Source organism: Physella acuta, unplaced genomic scaffold (assembly GCF_028476545.2).
Source record: "Physella acuta isolate Inbredline_101_S28 unplaced genomic scaffold, ASM2847654v3 ptg001587l, whole genome shotgun sequence".
NCBI lineage: Eukaryota > Metazoa > Mollusca > Gastropoda > Physidae > Physella > Physella acuta.
The window spans coordinates 104,369-126,947 of NW_026733101.1; positions in this window are offsets into that span (position 1 = coordinate 104,369).

Sequence of the window (22,579 nt, forward strand, 5' to 3'; positions counted from 1 at the left end):
GTAGGTTTAAAACAGTGGTTATTAACTTTGTCTCAATCGAACCCCAGGGGCAGTGGCGTAGCGAGGTCGGGTGTCACCCGGTGCGGCACTTAATGGTGTCACCCCCCCCCCCCCCCCCCCCAGAGGCGTAGCGACCCTTCCCGGGGACAAACTTTCACGTTTCGATTTGCACCCCCCCCCCCTCAAATTTTCGATGTGCACCCCCCTCCTCAAGTTTTTCTCTATATATTTTGCTATTTTTTGCCTTGGTGTTACCCCCCCCCCCCCCCTAAATGGTGTCATCCGGTGCGGTCCGCACCCCCCCGCCCCCCCCCTCCTCGCTACGCCACTGCCCAGGGGTTCAATGAGTAAGTCTCAGTGGTTCGGTAGAGGTCAAGACGCACATCCGACTCACGGCTGGAAGAAACTCTAGGTTGGAAATAAGGAATATGAACGCAACTAATGCTACTCAAGTGAATGACCGAATGCTTAAGCCTTGTAACGCTGTAGTTGGTAAAGGCAATGAAGATGAAGGTTACATTTATTTTTAAAAAATCAAATTGTGAAATATACTTAAATTTAGAAATTATGTTAATGGTATTTTAACCTAACAGAAAATAGTGTTTTTTTCAAAATGGCCGCCGTTGACACTAATAAAAAAAATTAGACTTATTAATTAGAATTTTTTTTTTCTGGAGCCTAACCACTTAAGAAAAGTAATACAATACTTCTGTAAGTATAGGGAACTGATTGAAGCTGGACGACGGTAGCAGATTATGTGAGATATAGTGGGAGATAGAAAAAAGCCTTTTACCAAATCCACGTTACCGGTAACATGGGTGATAGTAACTCCAGAATATTAACAATTTTTCTGTCTGTCTGGTTTATCAGCAATAAGTTTGTGTAAGAGAGAGAGAGGGAGAGAGAGAAAGAGAGGGAGAGCGGGGTGATAAAGAGAGAATGGCAGAGAAATAGAGAGAGAGAGAGGAGGACAGCGAGAGGGAGATAAAGAGAGAGAGAAATAAAGAGAGAAATGGGAGCGAGAGAGGAGAATAAGATAAATGGATAGAGAGAGAAAGAGCGCGGTTGAGATAATAATATAAAGGGAGATAGAGAGCAAGGGAGATAGAGATGAAGAGAGCAATGGAGAAAGAGCGAGAGAGGGAGATGTAGAGATTGGAGGAGAGAGGGGGTAGGGAGAGAGAGGGAGAGAGACGGAGAGAGGAGAGAGAAAAAGAGAGATAAAGGGGAGAGAAAGGGGGAGAGAGGGGGAGAGAAGGCGAGAGAGTTGAAGAGGGTGATATAGCTAGAGAGGGAGATGGAGAGAGAGAGGCGAGAGAGAGAGGGGGTATGGTGAGATAGCGAGAGAGAAGAGAAAAAGAGAGGGAGAGAGAGAGGGGGGATATGGGGGAGAGAGACGGAGAGAAATAGAGACAAATATAGAGAGAGAAGAGAGAGAGAGAGAGAGATATAGTTGGATAGGGTAAGAGAGAGGGAGAGAGAAAGAGAAATAGGGAGCGAAAGAGGAGAGAAAAAGAGAGAGAGAGAGGAAGAGGGAGTAGGTTTACGATAAGAAAAAGTCGTAAGGAAACATGTCCTACTTGTTATGGGCGACTGAGTCTCTGACTGCGAGGCTACACAATTGAGCAAATGTTCTCAAGTGTACTTCAAGTAAGGGTTGGACGTGAGAGCGACCGTGCATGACAAAAGACGAATCCGCGCGGGGAGAGGTGGAACCCGTCTCGACGGAACCTGGGTTTACTATTGGCGCGCTCTAAGTAAAGCGCTCTCAGTATAGCGCTCACAGTAAAGCGCTCTCAGTATAGCACTCCCAGTATAGCGCTCCTAGTAAATCGCTCTCAGTAATGTTCAATCAGTAAAGAGCCTTCAGTAAAGCGCTGTCACAGTGCTATCAGTAATGTTTTGTCAGTAGAGCGATTCTAGTAAAGCGCTCCCACTAAGCGCTCCTAGCAAAGCGCTGTCAGTGTCAGTTAAGCGCCATTACACTCTCTCAGTAAAACGCTATCAGTAATGTTCTCTCCGAAAAACGCTCTCACTAAAGTAGTACATTGTAAAATCGAAGAACCTGAACAGGTAACCCGTGAATTGCTAAACAGCTTTTGTTGTGGATGACAAGTGGGTAGTTTTTTTTTTAATCCTAATCACCATACCACGTTAATGGCGCAGAAAAAAGTTTTGACTAGTCTAAACACTAAGATGATTGCTGTACCGAAAGCATGGAAGGGTTCCTTTCCCTACATACATGCGGTTTGCTGGGAGGGTGGAACGCTCGTGAGAACATTCAGAATTAGCAAACAATATCGCCGATTTATTCAAAGCCGATTAGGGGAAATGGGCTGTTATCTCGAGGGACATGCAGAAGTTAAGTCTAATTTCTAAAATATTAAACCGGGAGTGATCTCCCCTAAACTTTCTCGAATATTCTAATATAACACTACGGGGGATGGCAACTCGGGATATAGACTTCTAGACATGATTTTTAATCCATTTTAAATACTCACATTTTTAAAAATAGAATATAATCTCGTAGAAAAAAGAAATGCACACCAAGTGAACGCTAAATAAAGATGTGCATAATAGTGCGCAATATTATTAGTACTTTATAAATTTACATGCGTTTTTGAGAAATCGGAAGTAGCGTAAATAAGTACTTCCGATAAACGGAAATATATACAAAATTTGACAGAAGGTAGAGAATTAGATCTTTTACTTACATATCAAATTTCATATATCTATCTGAAATAGAACTCAAGTTATAGGATTTGAAAAATTCAAAGTAGAAAAAGTACCACTTCCGGTTATCGGAAATCGCTCAAAAGTTGATACGGATCTCCGATTTTGATAAAATACTTATATATGAAATTTCATCAACCTAGCTGTAACGGTACTCAAGTTATCGTGTTTACACACGGACACACACACGGACAGAATTGGATAATCCAGTTTTTCCAACTCCATTACGCATAAAACGCCAAAATTTTTATATATCTGAGTTTATAATTTTTGCCCGATTAAAGTAAGTCTTCTATATCCCGGATGTGATGAAGGACTGAGGAGTAAAACGGTGAAAACTGTCCAAATTTAATGTGATTTTTGTGCACGATTACAAGACTTTCTCTATACTTCGTATATACGAGAAAGTAAAAATGTGCAATGAGTTATGAAATGCTGTTTTTTTTTCTTTCTTTCCATACATCACCGAGGTGTATCCCATCAGCCAAGCAGGCCTCAACACGGCAAACTCCGACTAACTGGCTTGGAAGTCGGTTTGATTATCGTGTATCGGTCGCTTCTGTTCTTTGGTTTTCATCAGGCTTATCTCCCACCCCACTGAACACAGGCTAAACTCGTACCCCACCTCCCAGTGCCCTTTGTGGGTTGTTTGGACTAAATGCTGTTAAATGATGGAAATGAAAACAAAATACTTTACCTGGAAAATAGTTTCCGTTTATGCTCGCAAAAACTTCTATTTTTGGCGTGACCAAGCCTATGATAAAGAATTTCGAACATTAATTACATTTGGAATTTATAGAAATAATCACACTGTGGAACGTATGCTACATGTACATGAACTAGACGATTCTAATGAATTAACATTATTATATCATTCTCACGCTGATTATGAAAACCCGTCTCATAAAACAGGATCCAACAACAAAAACACAATGTTTGAATATCTTGAATTGCATTTGTTAAAACACAAATTTAGCAACAACGGCAAAAATACACCATTTATACGATACAGAATACTAACTTATAACAAATTTAAAGTTATGCTACAACAATAAATATAAATAAATAATGAAAAGCATATAAATAACATGTCGAGTTCGAATTAGGGTTCATATCAGTTCATAAACTCAGCTCTAATAGGTACCTATCTCAAGTTAGCGAAAGTAATGGCGGCTTGGCATAGAGTTGGCCCGACTATCCCTTTATATACCAAAGTCAATAAACATATGGACTCTACTTAATCTGCCCAAGTCTAAAGAAGAATATTTATAGCCTAAAGCTAATCAAACTACTCACGCGTGCATCCTGTCCGGGTTGGTATGAAGCCGCTCACACAGTCACACACCCCACTTGTGCACGTGCCAGTCACGTGCATAGTCGCCGTGCATGTGTTTCTGGTAGTGTCCGTGCACTTTGTAGCACCGACATCTTCCCATACTGCACCTGAAATTTGGACATTTTAAAATAGTCTTTTTTGGGGTCGGAGTGGTCGAGTCGGTAAAGCTAATGGTTGCTAAACCGAAAAAGTCTCGAGTTCGAACCCTCGGGCAGATGAGGCTCGTTAGCTGGGGACAGCCACTCTTCTAGGAGAGACAACTCCAAAATCAAACAACTGCTGCCTTGTAGTTTGTTCTTGGTTGGACAAAGGCTATGGAAGCAAATCAAAAAAGAAAAGGAGGCTGAAATCGGAGTCAATGGCCTCAATGGCGCATAACCTGTTGACACGTAACGCTTAATTGTGATTGAAGCATGGTCGAGTCGGCAAAGCTCATGGTTGATAAATTCGAAAAAAGTCTCGAGTTCAAACCCTCTGGCAGATAAGGCTCGATCCCTCCCAACACTAAAAATTAAGAACAAAGAAGAAGAAAGGAGTACGAACATTTTTTTTTCAAAATTAAGTGTCAACATGGTCGGGTTGGTAAAGCTTATGGTTGCTAAAACCCAGAAGCGTAGCGACCACTCCCGGCGCCCGGGGACAAACTTTCGATTTGCGCCCCCCACCCCTCGAACTTTTCATTTGCACCCCCCCCCCCCCTCAAACTTTCAATTTGGCGCCCCGCTAAGGTCGGCGCCCGGGGACATATGTCCCCCCCCCCTTCGCTACGCCTCTGCTAAAACCGAAAAGTCCGGAGTTGAAACCTCTGGGTGAGATAAAGCTGGGGACAGCAAATATTCTTGGAGAAAAAACTCAAAATAATTAAAAAAAAAACTGCTGCCTTGTATTAAGAACGAAAGAATTGAGAACGAAAGAATAAAAAGAAAAGAGCTTGAAACAAATTTCAAAAATGTGTATAAAATCTCAAAATTTAAGTGAAAGATAAATTTATAAATTTAATAAAGAAGAAGTATAGACAATGGCTTTTAAATGCACATATTAGTTTGACCCGTATTATTTAACAGTGTTGGATGAAATCTCTTTCAACACTATATTTAAGAACGAAGAAGCGCTTGAAACAAATTTCCAAATATGCATAACATTTTATAACATCGGAAAAACTTTAAGTGGAAAATGAATTTATAAATTTGGTCTGCTGTATTAATGTTGGTTAAAAAATACAATAAAATTACTGTTATAAAAACTTGGGGAACATGAAATGACCTTGACATTTAAGGCTCTTTGATCCTCTATGTATTAAAACGATAACATTTTAACATATTTAATTTGAACATCTTCGAGTAATGTCAAATTTTAATCAATTACTTAAAACATATTTTTTTACAGGTAATGTTGACCTGTTCAAAACATTACACACTCTTAGCACCCCCGTCTCCCGTTGCTAATTTATACAGTACATAACTGTTTTACCCCACCCCCGACTCGAAATTATTACTTACCTAATATAGTCCCCCCCCCCCCCTGATCCCCATCTTTAAACACCCGTTTCTAGCCCCCTCTTAACCTTAACTCTTACTTTAGATTTTTTTTAATCCTCTGACATATAATTAACCACGTCAGTTTGCCTTGTATGTTCGATTTGGAATTACAGTTTTCATCATCGGCTTGTGAGGACTAATGCAGATTTACAATAGTAATATTTCTTTATGGTATGAAGCCTACTTTCATTCATTTAAGATAGTTTACTTATACGTAGATCTAATACAAAACGTCTAATTACAATTTTATGTTTAAACCTGAAAATGCAAATGTGTAAGTAAATGGTGATGCATGGGGAATTTTATTTGGAAAAAAATCGTACTTCAGTTTCTGTTTTTTTTTTTTTTTTTTTTTTTTTTTTTTTTTTACTACATGTAGTTCAGTTTCTTTTTTTTTCTTTTTTTTTGTACAGTATAGTACAGGTTATGTACTTCAGTTTCGATATACATTTTTTAAAAAAATAATACTTTTATTTTCCAATTTAAAACAAATACAGTAACATTCCACGCCGTTTGGGTGGATATTTACAAGGTAGTTACATTGGTGTACAGAGTGTAGTAAATAAATAGCGAAATATGTAAATGAATACAAAAGATACATTGAATTTAAAGCTTGTTGGTTCAAAAATTGAAAAGAGGCTGGTTTGTAACATGTTTGCCAACAAAAGTGGTGGAGGAGTATAACGTATGGAAGAATAGTCGAAAACAAAGCTAGTTTACATGGATTTCATCTCATTCTGTACAATAAACATAGTAAATACCAAAGAAAAATGAATAACCAGTAGAGTAGTCACATACACACACACACAAACACATACACACAAATTTGTTGTTCTACACAGTTTCATTTGCATTTGTACAATAGAAAAAAAAACTATTTAAAAAAAAATGAAAATATTAAGAATTTTTCTAAGTAAAACATGTGAGAAAATAAAAAGTTGAAGTGAAAATAGATTTTTTTTTTTTTAAATGCATTCATCTTATTATATTCTAAATTAAATAATACATCGGATAGTTCATTTGAAGTTCTGGGATTAGTCATAAACACGGATTCGAACTCGTGCCTTTCGGGTGAAAACCCTAGTAAAGAACAGAAGCAAGTTGTGAGAAAACTTAAACAAAACGGGTGTCAGAGGCAATGTAGGGGTCGGCGTGGCAGAACCTTAGCAACCCATTTCGGCGCCCGGTGCGAACTATCGATTTTGCACCCCCCTCCCCCATATTTATATATTTATTCACATTAGCGAAAAATGACCCCCCCCCCTGCACTACACACACATCAGTCATCGTTAATAGTTTTTCCCCCTGTCATACAAGCAACGCAGAACGCCGTCTGTAGAGCCAACTAGCTTTCTATTTTCTTAAATTCTTTATTTTTTTTACTCAATTCGGCGCCCCTTTAAGGTCGGCGCCCGGGGCGGCCGCCCCACCCGCCCCACTCGCCCTCCCCTAGCTACGCCTCTGCGGCGTTGTCGAGTCGGTAAAGCTCATGGTTGCAAAACCGAAAAGTCTCGAGTTCGAACCCTCGGGCAGATGAGGCTTGTTAGCTGGGGACAGCCACTCTAGGAGAGACAACTCCAAAATCAAACAACTGCTGCCTTGTAGTTTGTTCTTGGTTGAACAAAGGCTATGGAAGCAAATGGCTGAAATCGGAGTCAATGGCCTCAATGGCCTCAATGGCACATAACCAGTTGACACGTATCCTTAATTGGAGGGGATACTTTCCAACACTAAAATTAAGAACGGAGAAGAAAGAAGAAGAAGCAATTTGTCAATGATCCTAGTTTAGAAAATATCAGTCGACGTTGCGGCGACTTTGTGAATCTGAAATGAACACTACTTGAAGAAAACAAAAATCTTACCAATCTGGAGAATCAAGACAACTGTCCACCACGAAGCCATTGAACTGGATCTGAATGTGGGTCTAGACAGTGCCAGAGCATATAAACCTGCGGTGCAACGTAACCACTAGCAACGTTGCTAGGCAACAGCGTTTGTTTACATATGCATGCAAGCAAACAGTAATAAGGAACACATAAAGCAACTGGATGTTTCTATGGAACTAGGCTAAGCACGATGTTACGCACTACAACGTTTGTCGATTTTTCTTAAGTTCGTCTCAACAATTCAACCGTTGCAGACTTTAGGAGTCTAACTGTAAAGAATGCTTTACAAGTGTACTCCCTGTGATCAAAGCAAAGACACAAGATTAACAAAACCGCGTTACAATGTCATTTCGTGTACACATTTTGGTCTAGATATTTATGTAAAGATTTCTAAAGATGAAAAGGCGTAGCTAGGTTACTGTCTGTTGATAATGAAGAAACACTGGATTCCATACAAAGAAAGCAACAAGCAAGCGACTCGAAGATCTTACCTGATTGGGCTGTCAATTTGAAAGGAAAAATTGGAGACAGAATGTAATGGTACTGGCATTAGCGTGGCCAAAGTGGTAAGTCGCTAGGCTGCTAGCCCGAAGGTCTCGAATCCGGGTCCAAGTCCAAGTCCCTGAGTCTACTCAGCTCTGATGTGTACCTACTCATGTTAGAAAGGTAGAGACGGCTGATATCCTTCTATACTCGAGGTCAAGAAAAATGAACTCTACATCTGCCCAATGGATCGCTAGGTATACATAGGACTGTTGACTTTATTAGCAGTAAAAGTACATGATCGTCATAGATAGGATACATCTGTTGCGCATTCAGTAACTTTGTTGCTTATACATTTTGTAATAGTTTTCAAGCATTTCTCAATGTTAAATATAGATTAAAGTTACACAAGAACCAAAACACGTATTTGTATAAATCCATAGTATTGACACGCTTATTGGACAAACAAACTGCGCAGTGGGGTACGCGGGAAATGAAATGTTACAAAGACGAAAACGTATAGGGGTAACTTTAAAAAAAAATGTCACTGTTATGAAAAACTGATTTTAAGTTGGTTTCTAAAATTAAATTACTATTGTAAATTATTTACAAAAATTATGAGTATTGATTTTATTCTTAAATAATAATAGTAGCAAACATCAAATGAAACTTCACTAGGTTGTACATCAATAATTTATTTCGTAGGTTCCGCCTGGTTACACTTTGTACTTTGCGTGACTCGAACTAGTTCGAAAGACATGTCGGCACGCGGGCCGTATATTCAGATAATCCGTAGACACAGGACTCTACTCTCTATTAACTCAGGGGGATGCGGCTTATATCTCTTGGGCAGGCCCGTTTTAAGGTCTTTGTAGGACTAGGCACTTTTTGCATTCGTAGGCACAAATGGCAACTGCGACCGTTACCAGTGTTTCTTCCAGACTTTTTTCTCCGGGGGGCACTTGAAAATTTCGGGGGGGGGGGGGGGGCGGTAGACTTTCTTCGGCGGAAGGGGGGGGGGGACGTACACTGTTAAAAGTATATATTTTCTATATAAATTATATAAATTGTATTTCGTTTGGGGGGGGGGGGGGGGGTAGAATTTTTTCTGACCGTTACCCGTACTCCAGATCATGGCATGTTTAAATGATAATAGACATAGCTATGGTAGTGGTTGCATTTTTGCAGGGGAGATCTCACGGTTCAAAAGTATAGAGGAAGTAGGCTATTGTAATCGTGCAAAAAATCGAAAACGAGATTTTCACAAATCTCGACGTTTACCACCTCCCTGACTCGGAAAAAGATAGTTTTTTTCCCTTTTTTCGCCGTTTGGATGTGTTTATGTATGTATGTATGCCTACACGATAACTTGAGTACCGTTAAAGCTAGGATGATGAAATTTAATATATAAGTATTATATCAAATGTGCAGTTCTGTTTCAAATTTTCAGTGATTTCCGGTAACCGAAAGTGGAAATTTATTTTACTTTTGGTTTTTCAAAAGGCCATAACTTGAGTACTGTTTCTGAAAGATAAACGAAATTTCACTCAACGTTTGAGTAATTTCCGTTTACCTGAAATAGTACCTTACGCTATTTTTTATTTCTGATGTACCTCGTTTTGCGCAATCTTAGGGTCGGCGCCCGGGCAACTGCCCCACCCGCCCTCCCCTCGCTACGCCTCTGGATAGTATAGAGATTGTATAAAGATAGTATTAAGATAGTACCGACATCAAGATGGAGATAGTATAAGAATACAGATAGAGACAGGATTAAGACAGTATAAATGTAGTTTAAAGATAGTACATACGGTAGTATGGAGATAGTAAAGGGCTAGTGTTAGGAACAGTAAAGTATTATCACAGAGATAATGCAGAGATAGTATGGAGAAGGATAGTGCTTTAAATAGATTTAGAGAACTTAATACAGAGAGTAATGACTTGGATAGGTAATGACACAAATTTACGTAGATCTATATCTTAAAGATATAGCGGAGTAGTTATCTGGATTGGGAATGACTAAGTCTACATTTATCTTGGATAATAAATATTCTTAAGTCGGGGTGGTGGGTGTAGGTGGTTAAATCATCGGAGCAATAACCTGTAGAGGGCAATGCCTGTAGGTTAAAGCCACCATCCCTCCTGATCTATATTCTAAGCCTGGGCCCTCCACCCTTGGTCGCACCCACTATTGTACAATATGCACCGACCCATGCCCTACAGGCTATATCATGTTACACGGGCACCTACCTATGCCCTACTCAGGTTAAAATTATATCTCACCTCACACACGTCCATACTAGTTATATTCTATGCTTGCTTCATTGTTTTTTTTACCTGGGTTCGATCGAACCTAAATCTTGTATAAGGGCGTCATCCATATATGATGTAATGCTTTTTTTAGACGATATTTACCTCCCCCCTCTCCTCCGTCATAAAAAGCCCGACCCCACACCCCCTGAAATGACGTCGCACCTCAGTCTACAACCCCCCCCCCCCTCCCCCCCGTCAAAACTACATTTGAAGTTTTCTTAAAATACGATATTTTTCCATAATATTGTCTGTACTCTGTCATCATAGAGTATTTTAATCTTTTCCTATTACTATTTATTAAAACAGTTTTATAAAACGCGTTTTTTATCATTGCATTTTTTATAATGCAACAGTGTGACGTCACATCATCACACACCGTCACAAAATTACGAAGTACGGACCCCCCCCCCCCCACCTACGAGTGTTACGTCATTTATAATTAATAAGTATTCTCAATTTTGGTGAGGTGGGTGTCGGTGGGTGTCGCTGAATCCATCTTAGAGGTTCAGCGGAGGTCAAGAATTCAGAGGCGTAGCGACCCTTCCCGGCGCTCGATTTTTCGATTTGCACCCCCCCCCCTCAAGATTTCGATTTGCACCCCCCTCAACCTTTCAATTTATTTTTCCAACCCATTTTGGCGCCCCCTAAGGTCGGCGCCCGGGACATATCCCCCTCCGCCCCCCCCCCCTCGCTACGCTACTGGTCAAGATACACACCCAATTCATGTGATTTACGATTGGATTTTGTCAGTGTGAACGATATAACTATTATAAGGGTTCGGTGAGTGCGCAGATGAAACAGGTAGGGTTCGGTACTTCAAAATAAGGCTAAGAACCACTGTGTTATACCAACTCACTCGTAGAAATAATGGTACGGAGTGGCCTAGAGGTAGAGCTATAGAGTGCTAACCGGAAAATATTGGATCCCGGGCCTAATCCAGTAGAAAGTCCTCCCAGCTATGATGTGTACCTAACTCACGTTAGGGAAAGTAAAGGCGGCTGGGCATTGTACTGACCATATTTTCCCTCCCTATATATATCGAGGTCATTGTAACAGGTAAAAACCTACTTCAATTGCCATATGGACCGGCGGGTTCAAAAGTGAACTTTTTACTAATAGAATAAACGAAGCTAACATACATAAATACTATAGTATACAGTTGTTTTAATATTGTACAAAAATTAAAATATTATTTAAACATAAAGCCTACATCAAAATTAATGCAAACGACGTGCTCCATTAAAAAAAATGACTATTCACTTCATTTTAGAAAAGTTAAGTACCCATTTTTTTAAAAGAAAATTTGACTTCCCTCTTCATTTTGGAAAAAGTGTCTACCATCTTCATTCTAGAAAAGTTGACTACAAAATTTATTTTTTAAAAAGTTGACTGCACACTTCCTTTTTAAAAAGTTGACTACCCAAGTTAGTTGACAACCCACCCCTTTGTAAAACCTTACAACAATGCTCCTTTAGTAAATTGATCAACCGTTTCATTTGTGTAAAGCTTAATACCAGGTGCACATTTGGGGACTGCTAAATCATTTTAAATAATTTATCAGATGTCAAAATGAACTAATCAACCCCACACATTACAACCATTCTAATAGAATAGCGCTAAAATGATAATTGCAAAGTGTGGCAATTGATTATTTTATGTTTAACCTAGATTTAATACACTGTTTATAAAATGAATATTTCCAGTCGAGTGACTTAAATTTTGTGAATGGCTCACTAAACCTTGCCGCTTAAACAGTGAGACGCGAATTTAAAACGTCATTGTGTTCTACATTTTTTCAATGTTACAGTGGTTCTAAAATTACAGGGATCTATACAAAACGGCTTATCAGTGCTTGATTTATTTATTTTTCCCTCATCGTTAATACAAAATTAAAAACAAAAAAACAAAAAAAAAAACACCGAAATCTGTGTGTAGGTCTACTTTGTCAAAACGGTAAAAAAAAAAAACCTTTTATTTATCGTATATTTTATGTTTATTTATGTACTATACCTTAGAAAACATATATGTAAATACAACTTCACTGAACTCATTAACATGCTAAATGAAATAATAAGATGACTTAATAATTAATACATTATTTACATACATTGTTTTTCATCCCCTTTTATTCAATTTTAAATATAGCTTACAACCTGAACACCAAAAAATCCCAAATTTAGATGTCCAATATTTAATCTACAAAATTTACGCCTTGTCATGGCTATAAAACGACTCAAGCGGTGATGACAGGTGACATCAATGTCATACCCACACCCCACCCCTCCCACACACATAGAGTTAAACTTGTGTTAATTACAACCACCCCTTGAACTCTGCTTGGCTGAGTTCTATCTATACCCAGTTCAAATCGCTTCTCGGGGAGTTTGTTGTGTCTCATGCTGATGCAAGGGTTCAAATTTGTATAGCCATTGATAGAATCATTCAACCGTGAAACACAATGTTGTTTGACGTTCGGATGGACCGCTGGTGAAAAGGTCATGGTAGAATTGTTTACTTGTATGATGCGTTGATTTAGGTTCAAAACTTTGGGAACTGCGTTTTATGTTAATAATAAAATAGAGATATAACCGGTTCTAATTTGTGGATTTTACTAAAAGTGCTGGCAAAGGAATAGAGTATCGATATAGTTTTTATTTTATTATAATGCTTTGCCCTTGTTATTTTTGTGGTAACGGTTGTGTGCACGCACATTTTTGTGAAGAAATAATCTGTGCGCACATTTTAACGTCCATTTTATTTGTGTGCGTAATTTTTTTTCTGCGTGCGTAGATTATTTTATTGTTTTATTTTTGTGTGCTCGAACTTAGATCTGCGCTTTTTTTCTGTGTGCTCATTTTCTTAAGAGTGCCGTTTGTCGACGCTTATTTGCACATTTCTGTGTGCTAGTATTATTTTCTGTATATATTTTGCGGACAATCCAAAAAACTATAAAGACGTTCATTACGATAAACAACAATTCAAGAATGCTAGTGTTTTTAGCAAATGCTTAGTCTAATTATTTTAAATTATACTCTAAAATTGAATAACATAATTATACACACTTAGAAATAAAAAATATATTAACACGAATATGCAATATGCAACAAAAAAGCGGCTACTGTTTCTGATTTAAAATTAATTACCCATCAGTTAAAATTTTGGTTCCTTATAAATAAGCTTCAGTTAAAAATTATACATAAAGATTATAATGGTCTATTTTAACCAAAAAAGTTCCTTACAATTTTAATTAAAGTACCGATACATAATGATAATCCAGCATAACCTACATTTTTCTATTGTGCATAAGGACAATGATCCAATCCTACTTTTTTTTGTTTAATTTTTACCACCTTATTAATTGTGTATATACCATTCACGCTGAGTTCTATCGACCCCTTGGGATTGTTCAAGCCTCACCCTAGCAGCTAGAGGTCAGTAGCACCCACTTGAAGAACCTCGGTCTAGATAGTTGTCCTGGATCTCTACTTTGTATGGTGATTAGAGTTTGTTGTTTAGCTTTGAGCATTGAAGCGGTATCATTCTTTCAGTTCATAAGTGCTTTGTTAAATCTCGCTTAAGAGCGTTGAGTCAACTTAAACATGCGAAATTAGATTCAACACTCAACCGATTTCCAAATTGTTTCATTCGTAAACCTCGAAATGTTATGTTAGTATATTTTAAATAGATTTCTACATCTCTTATACGAATCGAAATTAAACACCGATGAAGTATTTTATATTACGATGATTTATTTAAACAATTGAAGCAGTTTCGATGTATTTTGTTTGGTTTTTCAATCCTTTTCGTTCTTAACTGTAACGTTGAAAGGGATTTCCTGTAACATACTTAAGTATTACATGCCCCCTATGATCAAACCCCCTATGGTCAAAGCACTGCTATGTTCAAAGCCCCGCTGTGGTCAAACCCCCTATGGTCAAAGCTCCGCTGTGGTCAAACTCCCTATGGTCAAACTCCTATGGTCAAAGCACCTGTGGTCAAAGCGCCTACATTTCTTTAGGGTTTGCCTCCATTCCCTTTTTCCACTACAAGACAACAGATGTTTGATTATGGAGTTTTATCTCCTTGCTGGGATGCTTTCTCCAGCTATCAAGCAGTAGTCTACTTGTCCGAGGCTCGAACTTGAAACTTCAGTTTAGAAACCACGAACTTTGCCGATCTAACCACAACAGCCCTCAATTTGTTCATGTTTTTTATCTCATTTTTTACCAGGCTCTGTCAAGGTTTCAGGGGTGATAAATGCTGTTTTTTCTTTCTATTCTATCTAAATATAAAAATGTGACATTCTTAACTAAGGGCATCTTTAGGGCATTTAAAACCATATTGTTACTAATGTTATTATATAACTGTATACATTCTTATAAATGGTGCTTATTATTATTTTATTTGCAAATCTTTAGTATTTAGATTTTTTTAAAGAAAGTTAGAAAATGCAGTGGCATTGACAGGAATCTGTTATGGATGGTGGATTTTATTTTGAAATTCCATACGCACACTCACATACACACACATACATGTATTATTTTCATTAGCATCACCTTTAATGCCTTTTAAAGCACACGGTAACAAAAAGTAAACGCCCCTTTATCCTGTCTCTACCTCTGCCTATTAGAATGTTTAACTTCTTTCGTTCAACTCTTTCTCTATTTATCTTTTTCATGTTTCTTTTGACCATCTCCGTTTTATCTTGACCCTTTAATTTCATCTAAGAGCAGTCCTAGTCTGGTTGTATTCTTAGTACATGACTCAACCACTTCCAAGTTCTGTGCCTGATAATTATTGTTAATCATTGAATGAGTGTTCGTCCTTTTAACTCTTCATTTAATTTACAGATAATTTACAAAATTTATTATAAGCATTTGTTCTGGAAAGCTTCTAGTTTCATCTAAATTTTTGCAAGCATTTGTTCAAAAACTTTCCAGTTTCATCCAATTTTTTGTAGGCATTTGAACTGGAAAGGTTCTAGTTTAATTTGAATTTGATTTGTTGTATTCAACATTCCAAGCCTTAATTGAAGCCACTAGACAAATTATGTTTACATATGCGTATTTTGGTATTTAGGCTAATCTTTTCAGATTTACGTAATTTTTGTTAGCATACCAAATAATAAGTTAGTTCCCTGTATTCAATTATTTTACCTCTTTGAAGCACGTCCCATCATATTAGACAACCGCTTTCGCAATAGATGAATTCCCCAAATTCCTCCATCTGTTTACCATGCTAAGTGGGTCCTTGACTTTAGAAGTATTTTAAAATCTTTCGTTTATCCCGTGTTGATCTTTATTCCCGTCATTTCCCCATACATTGCCATGAAATTTGTTTTCTGTTGAATGTCAGCGTAATCCGAATTCAAGTATTTTGATAGTAATAGGGCTGGTAAGTTGGTCACCCACCAGTTCTATGGCTCACGCAGGTTTTATTGAGCCGTAGAACTGGTTGGTGACCTACTTACCAGCCCAATTGACAACACCTTGATCCTTCTCCAGTTGATACACTTTCACTTGTCTATCTTCTAATTTGACAAATACGCCTGTCTACCACTCATTTTGGGTTTCTTCTCAATGCCATATTTTCTGTTATATACCTTTAGGTATTTTAGCGTGTTCTTGTGATTCTGCTTTCAACATTTCCGTACAGATTTCATCTGTTCTGGTGTTTGTTTTCATTTTTGTATTCCTTGTTATTTTGTTAAAAAAAACATAGGAACATCGCACGTCCTTTTATATTCTGATGGACAATTAAAATTTAGAGTTCATATTATATATACTTGATAAAAAAACATCAGAGTAGATGATATTTTGAAATAGACGGCTGATTAAACTATGAAGCTGACGGTATTCTAATTTCAACACAGGTAATCAATCATCAAGTTAATTTTAATGCAGCTGAACTTGATATTTACGTGGATGGTGTACTAGATGGTATATTTAATGTTAAAAGGACGATTTAAAAAATTAGACAACTCAAAGTTTTTCACAGGTCATGTTTTATTTTTAGTATGGGATGTAAAGTATGCATGTGTCTGTATAAATCTGTGTGTATGTTAGTTTTGATGTAAAAAAAAATCTGTGTAAAATAAAGGAGGAATTAGTCAAAATAGTGCACACATAAAACATCTACTGTTTCCATATGATGTTATCATACTTTTCCTTAAGTGCCCCAGACACAAGGGGAAGATCAAGTAGAGATAAACTCTTTTGATGAACTCGGCATATAATGGGATAGAATTCCAATAGGCCTATATGCCTAAGCACCTTAGTGTTTCTTAACGTGAACCAGGTATCCATTAGAGCTAAGTGAAATCAGGTTATAAATCTGGGATACGTTTTTTTGGACATAAGTTTTTCTCCCACATTAGCAGTGTTTTATAGTTAGTAATAAAAGAAACATAAAAGTATATTTAACTATATATTTAAAACATTTTTAGAAAAGTGCATGAATAATGTTACATAAGTTTTACAATAAAAAGTATCACAGGGTACATAATGTCAAACATCAAAATGGTTATTAAAAAAAGTTTTTTTACATATACAACAGTAACATGTAATTCAAAACACTTGAAGCGTTTTTCATTCTACATACTATTTTAGAAGGCAAATGCAGTACGTCCTTTTTTTCGAAAAATTGTAAAGGCAATAAGGTTAGCTTGTAGAACTTATTTGTCAGATTTCCATTTTTTTATATGCTTTTTGTTTTTAACTACGGATTTAATATCGTATTTAAAAACATGGAATTGACATTTATTTTTTTCGTTCTGCATTTGTCCCCTATACTGTCGATATGTTAACTTTAAAGATACATTATAAAATACAGTTTAAAATTTTATTCCCAAAAATAACACGTTTTATTTGTATATTTACCTTAGATACTGAAATTTCAGTTTTAGAAATTACTAGTTGTAATATTGAAAAGCTTGTTTCATATCACATAACATAATTGTATTGTATCTATAACTTATGTAATATAAAAAACCTTAAAATAAAAGAAAAACTGAGATCGTATTTTCAGTGTTGTAAATATGATAGAAAACATTTCCAATTTCGAATAAGGGATTTAGAATCTGTATTTTGTAATGCAATGAGAGATTTTTTAAATATAACATCAACTTGTCCCATTAGCGCTCGCTGTATAGAAAGAGAGGGTGTAGCTGATCCAAATATTTTTGCAAAAACACAATTTTATGTTTAGTATTTAGAAAAATCAAATACTTTTGTATATAACCTACCTAAGATCGAAAAAATTAAATGATACAAAAAACGTTTTTTCTTATCGTCTATAATTAGTGCCATAAAACATGCAGGTGAGAAAGCTTTTTCAATAGACTACTGTATAATACATATATATATATATATATATATATATATATATATATATATATATATATATATATATATATATATATATATATATTTCCTCTCCACTTATCTGCCTCATTCTCTCTCTCTCTCCCTATGTATATATGTGGGTCTACTAGACATACATTGTCCTCCCTAGTTCCGCTTTAGCTACTTAAGCTCCGGTCGAGAATTCTTAAGAACAAGATAACCCTTATAAATTAATAAAAACAAATACATAAAATAATAAATAATAAATTATACACCCTCTACTTAATAATTTGCAAGCGCCCATGCCCTACAATGTGATTGTTTATGGACTTACAAGTATGTGTTAATTTTTTTAAAAGAAATAATTAAGAATAAAAACAATACTAAATAGTTGAACTAACAGCTGCACACAATCAATCTTAATGTTTACGTTCGTGAAAGCTCATTATCTTGATTTTTATAGCTCGCGTCTGCAACAACTTAAAATATAAGCTCATTCTAAAATTCTAAGCTCAAGTTCTCACATCAACTTAAAATACTGAGCTCATGACCGTACCCAGGTGTACATTTTAAGCTTTTGTTCTTATAACTGCAAAACACAAACTTAAACTCTAAGACGAAGACGCAGTTATCTGTTGTCCAATTAAAGAACCAGCCGGATGACTCCACATAGCAGAAGCAGGCACATGGAGATGGAAACAATTTCTTGTCCATTATCTGCCGTGGCAGCTGTAGGAATTAGATTCTTAAATTAGAGTTTTTGTAATAAAAGAGTAGATTTCAAGGCTCATTAGTACATTGTTTTTTTACTTACTTAATTGAACGTTTAATTAAATTTTAATTGCGTTTATTAAAAAGAAAATTAAAACTATCTGTACCTATTATTAACTGAATTGAATGTTTGCTTTTCTTAATTGAAATTTAGACTTTGTGCATTTGATAGTTTTCGATTTATTTAGTTAAAGATTTGCTGTTTTTAATGGAGATTGAGACGTGTCAATATTTGACATGTTGTATTTACATCCACGAGTGTTCTATTTACAAAAAAAAATTATATAAAAATCCCCCCCTCTCCCCATTAAATAGTATGCTTATAAATTGGTATCATTCAGTAAAACTTTTGTATTGATATCGATTATGAAATGTTTTATGGATAACAGTAAAATTGAAAAACGTGTATTTTTTAAAGTTATTTTAAGTAAAACCACAAAACAAAACTAAAAAAAACTCACCGCATGCGTTTCCGTTGAGATAGTAGCCCGCCTCACAAACACAGCGATTCTCTAGACATACGTCACTATAGTAGTCGCCTTCACAGTCGGGGATGTATTTACAAGGTCTGCCCTTTGCTGGTAAAAAAATTTTTAAAAATTTTATGAACATTTACAACTTGAGTTTAATTGCAAATAAAAATCATAGCAATAATAATATTGAAGTAAAATTGGTGAATTATCCAAAAGTTGTTTTATTTTGCTACAATAAAAACTAAAACTAAAAATAGTTTGGAAGAATTTTTGAAAAGTAAGTTTAATTTTATTTTTTGTTAAAGGTGTAATGTATTTACTTTTACAGTATTTATTATAGTAATAAGAAGCTGTTTTATTTTTTAAATTTATTATTGTAAGAAGTCGGTGAGTAATTGCTTTTATAAATACTGTTGTGTTTTAATATCCATATGTCATGTTAATAAATATAACGGCAGCGACCACGATTTTTTAAAATTACTCGGGGCTAAATAAAAGGTACGCCAAATTAGCAAACTAGAGGACATGTATGCAATTACAGTAAAAAAACCCCCATTAAAACATGGATTTCTTAACTTGATATAAAATATAAAAATTCTAATAATAATGTTTATAAAATTAAATATAAACCTCCAATGAGAACGGTCAAGGCATCACTGGTCGCCGTTTTATCCCCCAACATGGTGGTACAGGCATAGTCTCCAGAGTCCCCGGTAGTTTCTGTTCTGTCAGCATCTTTTATCTGTTGAAGAGATAAGTGGTAAAAACGTTTATATATTTGTTTTAATAAAAATATAATGGCCGTCAATTTAACTTAACACGATTTTAATATAAGTATCATGAAATATAATATAATATATATATATATATACATATATATATATATATATATATATATATATATATATATATATATACATATATATATATATATATATATATATATATATATATATATATATATATATATATATATATATATATATATATATATATATATATCGCTGAAGATACTGATCTGCTAGCCTGTGAAAATATTTTGCAGACAGAGAGAGAGAGAGAGAGAAGTGCTCGCATGGGCTTTTATATATTAGGATAACACTACGGGGCATAGCAATGCGGAATACAAGAACTTTATAAATTCAAATGATTTTTTTTTGGAAATCGAAAATAGCGTAATGTACTACTTCCGGTCAACGATAATTACTCAAATTTTGAAAGAAAGCAGTGAATTATCTATCTGAAGTTATAAGCTTTTGAAAAATTGAAAGTAGAATAATAAGAAACAGAACAACAAATTTAATATAATACTTATACTTGAAATTTCATCAATCTAGCTGTAAAGGTTTTCAAGTTATTGTGTTCACAGACGTACACACACATACACAAACACAGACATACGGACAAAATAGCAAAACTATGTTTTTTCCGACTCAGGGAGATGTAAAACGTCAAATGTTTGCGCCATTAAAATACTTGCTCTATACTTCGTATACGAGAAAGTTAAAAAAAAAACACGATTTTATTCTGACGAAACTTGCCCTTGTGACTAGACCCCGGAGAATACAGAGCACATCAGACAAGACTGCTCCTTGTACAACCAGGCGCGATCCAAACACTGGTACCTATACACAGTGGCGTAGCGAGGTCGGGTGTCACCCGGTGCGGCACTTAATGTTGTCACCCCCCAGAGGCGTAGCGACCCTTCCCGGGGACAAACCTTAAATTTTCGATTTGCACCCCCCGCTACTTACACTTTCGATTTTCACCCCCCCCCCCCCTCTTTCCTCAAACTTTCGATTTGCACCCCCTCCCCTCAAATTTGTCTCTATATATTTTGCTATTTTTGGCCTTGGTGTCACCCCCCCCCCTAAATGGTGTCATCCGCACCCCCGCCCCCCCCCCCCTCGCTACGCCTCTGCCTATACATCCCACTCAAGGAAAAAAACGATATTATGGGGCACCTGCAGATCTGGAGACCACAGTCCAGTTCATCCACGAAAGTTGGACTTGTTGTTTGAATCCTCCAACATAAACTCAAGAAAGCAGAAGAAGTAAAGAAGAAGAGGGACACTTTAATTATTCATGCCACATTCATAGAAAAACTTTTTCTCTGTTAAACCTAACCTTGTAAATCCTGCCACTTCCAACAATGACAGTTCCTTTCTTCCAAACAAAAATAAGATCTGGGCTATAGGAGTCTGTGTGACAGGTCAGCTGGTAGTCGGCCCCCTCACTGTAGGAGATTTTATCATCATCATACACGTCAGCTGAAGTGAATACTTCAGGCTTGGTGAGAGTATCTGAAATACAGAATAAAAACTTGGTACAGAAAATAGCATGTGAAATAATCATGATCAAAACCTAAATGTGAAATGATCATACACGAAAATGTGATTTTCCCCAAACATGAATGTCAAATGGTCAATGAACAAAGGTCAGCTACCAGAATATGCAATGGTACAAAATTTAAATATTAAATACGCATATGTTAAATGGTCATCTACCTATATACATATGAACATGTTACCTAAACAAGAAAAAGACAAATATCTAATCACAAAATTGCCATTTACCTGTTAATGTAAAAGTCAGTTACCTGATTAAGAAACTGTCATTTACCTGAATGTTTAACGGTGACTGTGGCCGATGCACTTTCCGTTCCCAATGTTGCCGTACATTTATACTCCCCATCATTGGCGGCGCTCGCTGTGAAGGTCAAGGTCGATGTGGCTGACCCCGTGCCGGTACCATCTTTCGTCCAGGCGTAGGTAGGTGTACCGGTGGCACCTGAGGCTAGAGTGTCGTCACAGGTCAGCGTGACACTGGTGCCAGTCAACGGCCGGTAGGGATCGAGAGGGTCCAGCTCTACTTCACCCACATCGATATCCACATCCACAAATTCTAGAAAGACAAATATTTTATAAAATTCATCTTTTGTTCTTAAATAACTAAAGTTGTATAGGAAAAAAATTAAGCATACATAGAAAATTGCATGATTATTAAGTCTAACTACAGGAACAATCCTTAATAATTGTAAATATAATAAACTACCTTAGCACACGATACAATTGTTTAAAAAGGTAACTATGACATCAAAGGTCCGCAATGGCTATCAAATGGTTACCACCGGTCTGCAATAGTTACCATAGCTGTCACAGGTCTACTTAAACTACCACTGGTGTTCCATGACTAGCACTACCACCACTGACATGTGTAAAATGCCTAGTTCTCTCGTGGCTACAAAAGGTTGAAATGGCTACCTCATGTCTACCAAGACAAACAGATGTTTACCATGGCAACCGGATGCAAACATCGCTACCTCATGTCTACCACTGAAGGTTGCTACACTAGTTTTACGATGGCTACCACAGGTCTACCTTAGGGTAGTCCACCATGACGTCTTCTTCTTCTTAGTTCTTAATTTTTAGTGTTGGAAGTTATCGAGCCTTATCTCGCGACTTAATTGAATTTATCAACCATGATCTTTTGCCGACTCGACCACGCCTCCATCACAATTAAGTATACGTGTCAACTGGTTATGCGCCAATGAGGCCATTGACTCCGATTTCAGCCTGCTTTTCTTTTTGGATTTGCTTCCATAGCCTTTGTCCAACCAAGAACAAACTACAAGGCAGCAGTTGTTTGATTTTGGAGTTGTCTCTCCTAGAAGAGTGACTGTCTCCAGCCAACGAGCCTCATCGGC